Below are 6,668 nucleotides of genomic sequence, written 5' to 3'. Positions count from 1 at the left end.
GGATATAATGCTATCATGGTTAGATTGCTCTTTGACTCTAAAGCCAGCTGATGCCCTCTAACTGGATGGGCATAATCACAGAGGCACAGAAAAACACCTTTAACATCATTGAGTCCAACTGTTATCCCAGCAGTGCCAAGCCCATCCCTCGTGTCCCCAAGTGCCACCTTCAAGTCTTGTAAATGCCTCCAGAGTTGGTGACTCCATTCCCCAGGACAGCCTGTTCCAAAGCTTCATGACCCTTTTGGTGAATAAATCTTTAAAAATATCCAGTCTAAACCTCCTCTGGCACAACTTGAGGACATTTCCTCTTGTCCTGTCACTGGTAACTTGAAGGAAGAGACCAACTACCAAACACAAGCAGAGAGACAAAGATGTGACTTCAAAGTAGTGTTGAAATCAGACCAACACCATGCCTTCCATTTTAAAAATCATGTTTCACTGAAGAAAAGGGGCTTCTCAAACAGTTCTTAAAGAAGATGTTCCATTGGCTTTAGGTTAGAAAGCAGAATTAAACCTTCTCAGGTGTGGAATGAGGGCAGACAGCAGCAGTTCTTACAGTTCTCACTGACATTCCTGGTACACAACACTGTAAGTCACCTGCCAGAAGGCAAGAATGGACAGACAAAGGTAAATTCCTACATTAATCTGTCACACTGAGCCCTTTAATGTATTCACTACCAGCTGAAAGCCCCACTCTACTGGCTAGCTGCTCCTGTCCCACTACAAAGGAATGAATCTACTGGTATCAGAGGGAGAGGATGATAACAAACAGAAGTTACAATCCATATCTGATCAAAAATACCACATCTACAGGGACATAAAACACTTAAACACTCAGCTCTCCCAGGTCCTGGTCCCCAGCAAAGCAGAACTCAGTGCTGTGCAGAAGGGACAGAAGCAAGAATAAGACCTCCCAGACAACCTGCACACCACAGGCTTCCCCTGCACACAGCCCAAGACTGCACAGCTGCAATTTCTCTTGCATCACCTCCAGAATGTGAGCAGTGTTTGAGGGTCCTAGTGGTAGTTTGGAATTGAGAAGCAGCTGTGGCAAACCCCTAACATGACACCAGTGTGTGAGGCTAGAAGAAAGGAGCTAAACAAGCAGCCCAAAAGAGGAGGAAGGAAATTTTATGTCACCCAGGCTCTAGTTGCCACTTTAACTTCCCTCTCTTTGACACCTCCCTGGCACCTGCAAGCTGCTGCAAGAAAAGTGATGGGAATCTGAGCAGAAAGCTCTGTCACACCTTGTCCCTCTGCAAAAATTCAAATTTAGCCTTTTAACCAGGCAGCATCTATGCATGCTCTAATCACTGACAGCATAAAGCTGTGCACAGAGCTTGGATTTGGGCTCCAAAACTCACATCCCACCTCAGCTGATGGCAGCTCAGGAGGCACAGCCTGCAGAATGCAGTACCAGCTTCTCCTTAGCCCTTGCACTACAAGGAGGAAATAGTGGGAGCTTAGGGTCAGAAGCATGGAGGATACATTTGTTGTGTGTTTAAGCTGTGTTGCTGAAGATGTTTTGCTCTGCTTTGCATGTGTGCCTGTTCCAGATGGTTTTCCTTGTGTTTAAAAGAAATAGGCATATTTAAAATCTACTTTACAAAACCTCAGCAAATTAACACTGATCTTTTCCAGACAATTCTTCAAATGAATGTTCTGCAAATGCCTCCTCACGGCATGCAAAGATTTAGATACGCTGGGAATTGGCTCTGCAAAGGATGCTCTCTAACAAGAGGAATTTAAGCACTGAAACCAGTTCAATTTGCCGCTTTTTGATTTTAATATGAAAAGAAATACTTTCTGCAAGGAAAGACTCAGCTTTCATCACCAGAACCCTAGCACAGATTTCACAGGCTAAACCAGTTCACAGATAAGCACTTTTCATAAACATGACACATCTCTTGGCTTGCAGAGGATTTAGAGAAGCAAAGAACAGGCTGTGCTGACATCTGGTGGCTTTCTCTGCAGACAAAGAGTTCGTGGCAATAGGTCTTGGCTTTTTACTGCCCGTTTTGGGTTTTGTTTTTTTGGGTTTTGTTTTGTTTTGTTTTTTTTTTTTTTGCTTTCCTGATGTAACTCCTTCATTTCCTTATAAGATTCAAAGCATTATGATAAAAACAATTTTGTTTCCACTGACTGGGGGACAGTGCTATCCTGCAGTGCAAGTCTTCCTGCAAAGCAAGAAAAGAGCCTTTGTTGTGCACTATTAGCTACAGCGTAGAAAAAGTCTCCTTATCAAAGCATATTTTTTCATAAACAAATTTTAAAAAGTGTACCTTCACTGCCACAAGAAACGCTGCTATTGCATATCAGATGAGGTGCAAACCTCACCATTAAGGCACTGCAAACCAGAAGTGGCAGCAAGAAGCAAAGGGAAGTGGTTGGAGAAACGTTTGAAGCTGTGTCTGCGTCTCTGACTCAATAGGAAATGGGGAGTAGAGAAAAGTCAATATCCTGATAAAATGAAAAGCAACAAAAGTTGTCGACTGGGCGTTCCTTGACTCATTCATCACTTGCAAATCTGTGCCGAGCAGTTCTATGGAAAGGAAGCAATGGAAGGGGGATCAGTTGCCAGCCAGGAAGCCTGAGCTCAGTCCAAGCTGCTCAATAAACAAAAGTGTGCATTTGCCTCCGGCTTTTGTGATGCCTCCAGTCATCTGCCCACTCTGTATCTGGGATCCCACCAGTCACAGGAGACCAAGAATGAGCATCCTATGCTCTGGTTTTATCTTCTTGATCTTTGGACACTCTGGATTTCTGTGGCTATTATTTCCCAAGGACAGGCCATGGATGTCCCATCATGGCTGTGGGAGCTCTTGGACTGCTACCTGCAGGCTCATTTTTAAGTAAGTGATCTGTCAGGGGATGTTACATACTGCCAGGGAGAGAAGGAGAAACACCACAGCTTACAAATATATTTCTGGATCACCTTTAAGTCACAATGTTTACATCAGATAAAGCAGTTAACTGTAAAAGTGGTGCTTATCAGATCTTTGAGTTCTCCTTTATGCCATTGGTCAACTCAACTGTCCATGTCAGCAGATTTTTCTTAATCTTTGCTTCTTCAATAGGCAACATGACTACCTCTGGGCAGAAAAAATCATTAAAACTGTTGGATGCAGAAAGTATAATGTGACAAAGCCAGAAAAAACAAGATGCCCATTGGAGCAGTTCATTAAGTCAGTTCCAAAATTATGAAAAAGCACCATTTTTATACCTTTAGTTCTACAGAAAGCAGCACTGCTCTGGTATCTCTGCACCAAGAGTGTTGCACATGCAAATTTTGCTGTTTATTTACTTACACTGTTATGTCTTCTTCCTATTCATGATAATTTCTTTCAAAATTTCCTCTATTCTTCTTCAGCTTTCACACCTCCTAATCAAAACTCCAGTCTCTCTGAAGTGATTTTTTTCTCCAAGAAACAGCCAAGCCTGACACAGCACCCCAGGGTTCCAGTTTGACTGCTTTTCCCTACTGCAGTGTAAATATCCAGGGTAAATTTTATCTTACTTCAGACTCCTCTCTGGATATTGCTCTTTTGTTTAACAAAAAAAATGGTGAATGGTTCCAAGAACATCCCACTGTAACAGGAATCCTTATTAACCCCACAATGCCTAAGACCACTGGCAAAGCAGAATGACTTACCCCACTGCAGCTCTGATTAAAAGCAGCTGTAAACCAATGCAGTTCATGATTTCTGCCAGGATAACAAACCACAGTACTGGCTCTGGGATTTCCTTCAACAGAAAGAGGATTTCAAAACAACATGGGCAAAGATATCTCAGTCTTTTACTAATTTATTAGCCAGTGTTCAGAGATTTCATTCAGTACTCAATCCTGTAACCAAACATACTTTGATACAAGTCTGTACCATATCCCACCAAAAAAAAAAAAAAAGTTGGAACAGCACTTTCCTAACAAGTTTTCAGTTATTATCTGTGGTTTTGTGGGATTTACTAGAAAGAAGCATTACTGAAAGTCACCAAAAAAATCTTTAATAAAATAAATAAATAAATAAACACAGTAGAAAAACACTTCAGGAAGAAACCAGTTTACAAGTATGGCCATTGAGAGCATTACAAAAGGCTCCACTGTGCTGCTGGAGAAAGAAGCCAATGAAGTGCCATTGCCAGAGTGAACTGAGCTCACTAAGCAGTAGTTTAACTCTTCCCTTGGAGAGAGAAGTTAATCTGGAGTGCCAGCACATTCATTCTTGACTATTTGCAGTAGAACATTCACAGTTTTTCTCCCTGATGCTGTAGAATTGCTCTGCCACTGTACCACACTTGATGTGACACTGCAGGTTTGGAACTGCACAAGCCCAGAAAGGACAATTGTTAAAATGTGGTGACTCTTTCAAACACAAATGCTTTAAAGAAAAGGGATCACAAAACTAATCCAAATCTGTCTGGAAGGGCTGGAGACCAAATTCAGTCATGCTCAGTGTGAGAGCCTGCATGTGCTGACAGACACCATTTAGATGCCTTGGCAGGCCAGGCTGACACACTGATGTCTCTGGTACACTATCTGTTCTTACAAAGTTTCCTTCCTTATGGTGAATTTGGCTGAACAAAGATGAGATAGTCCGGAGTGCAATGCATCAGCCTGAACTGTCTGAGAAGATGAGCACAAACTTGTATTAACCACATCAATCTGCAAACATGACAGGCTGTAAGAGTGCTGAACGTGGGCCCATGTTTGGGGAGCAGGCACCAGCAACAGAGAGGCTGCCTGGACAAAAAGAGAACGTAAGAGAAGGCATAAATTGATCAGGGCATACATAATGCATAATTTTCATTTTTTTCTCCTCCAATTGCAATTCATTTGATGGTATCTCCATTACAGAGTGTTTCTAAGTCCTTCTTTTCTGTTTTGGCCTCCAGTGGGGATCAATTTTGGCGAGCTTTGGTGCATGTCCCTGCACTTGATGGCATATGGCCTGCCTTTGGGTGGCTTTGGGTAAGATTTTTTTTCTTTTTTTTTTTAAGTATCCATGCCATGTCACTCATATTTCCCCTCCAAGTTGTGTCTTCCTCCTTGACTTTTCCCCTGCTTTTGCAACATCTGTGAGCTTAGTTTTGGCCTCTTTTGGTCCTTTGCAATGCAGCTCCTTTCCTCACAGACCATTTCTTGAGGACACTAAAACTCCCGATTTTCTGCTTTTTTTGGGCTTTTTTTCAATTGCATTTCATTTGATCCTATCTCCTTTCCAGAGCGTTTGGAAGCCTTTCTTTTGGGATTCGCAAGATTCCGTTTCCCCTCCCGAAAGGAAATGAAATTTCCTTTCGGGAAGGGAAACGGAATCTTGCGATTTCAATGGGCACCAAGAGAGGAATCTTTGGTGCTTGTCCCGGCCCTTGATGACATGCCATGCCTTTTGATGGCTCGCACTTTGCGAATGATTTTTTTATTCTTTTTTTTTTTTTTTTTTAAGTATCCACGCCATGTCCCTCATATCTTCCCCTCCAAGTTGTGTCTTCCTCCTTGGCTTTTTCCCCTGCTTTTGCAACATCTGCATCTACATCCCTGGAGAACATATGTGACTTCAGTGACACGGGAATTCTTACAAGATAAAGATACAATAATTTAATCACAGTTGAGAAAGTGGTAGAGGTCTTTCACTAGAGAATAAAACTCTGAAGCAAAGCTGTTGATGAGCAAAACAGTAAGGAGTTGTCAGTAAGGATGAAGAAAATGAGGTGGGAACAAGACACAGAGGGTTCTTTGGCCCTACATCTAAACAAAAGGAAATTCTACTTAGATACTTTGGAAACCACACATGTCAATAAAAACAATAATCAAAGCTCTAGGAAATGGCAGGGTTACCCCTCCAGGAAGTTCTCATGGCTATAGCATTGTCAGCCCTCACCCAGAGCTCAGCATAGATGTGTAGGTCTAAAGCAATTGCATGTGAGGTCTCATTCAATTCAGCAGAGCCCAAAAATCCTGCTAAGGCAGAGAGCCAGCATCACCCCTCTTTCAGTGAGGGGAGGCTTAAGGGCACAGTGTCCCATGTAGGTACCCCCTGAAAAGCATTTCATAAGTGATATCTCCCTTATTGGATGCATGATTATTTTCTATTATTCTTAATTTGGTCCATGTAGTAGGAAAGGCCAGCATTACCAAGAACAAACACATAGTAACAGAGTATTTGGCTCAGGGAAAGCATAAAGGAATCAATTCCAGCCTTGAAGACACACAGCTCACAGGCTGGGCCTCTCCTTGCAAAAAATGCAATCATTCAGGTTTTATTATTAAAACAGAACCCATGAGCTTTCACTCCACTTGGAAAAATGCCCAATCCCTACTTAGGCACAGTGATGTCCTGGCAGAACTCAAGCTGCTACCCCCATGTGAAGGTGGCTCCATGAAGTGAAGCTAGAAACAGGCGAGCTGGTCTGTGGACACAAAAGCCTCCCAACAGACATTTGTCCCTTTCAGCATGCTAAAGAGGGCTGGAAGAGAGGATAATGGAGAGCATTCACCCCTGAAAAGCATGAAACACTGGCCAGTCTGCACTATTTAAACAAAAGAGACCAAACATTAAATGAGAGAAGTAAAGCTGTGACTTAAAACAGAGAGATTCTCTTCTCAAGTTTTTTAAAATACCCAGTGATTCGGTCATAAAACATTTCATTTCATTTGAAGGAGGTTTCAC

Source organism: Agelaius phoeniceus, chromosome 7 (assembly GCF_051311805.1).
Source record: "Agelaius phoeniceus isolate bAgePho1 chromosome 7, bAgePho1.hap1, whole genome shotgun sequence".
NCBI lineage: Eukaryota > Metazoa > Chordata > Aves > Passeriformes > Icteridae > Agelaius > Agelaius phoeniceus.
Note: the sequence above shows the minus strand (reverse complement) of the source record.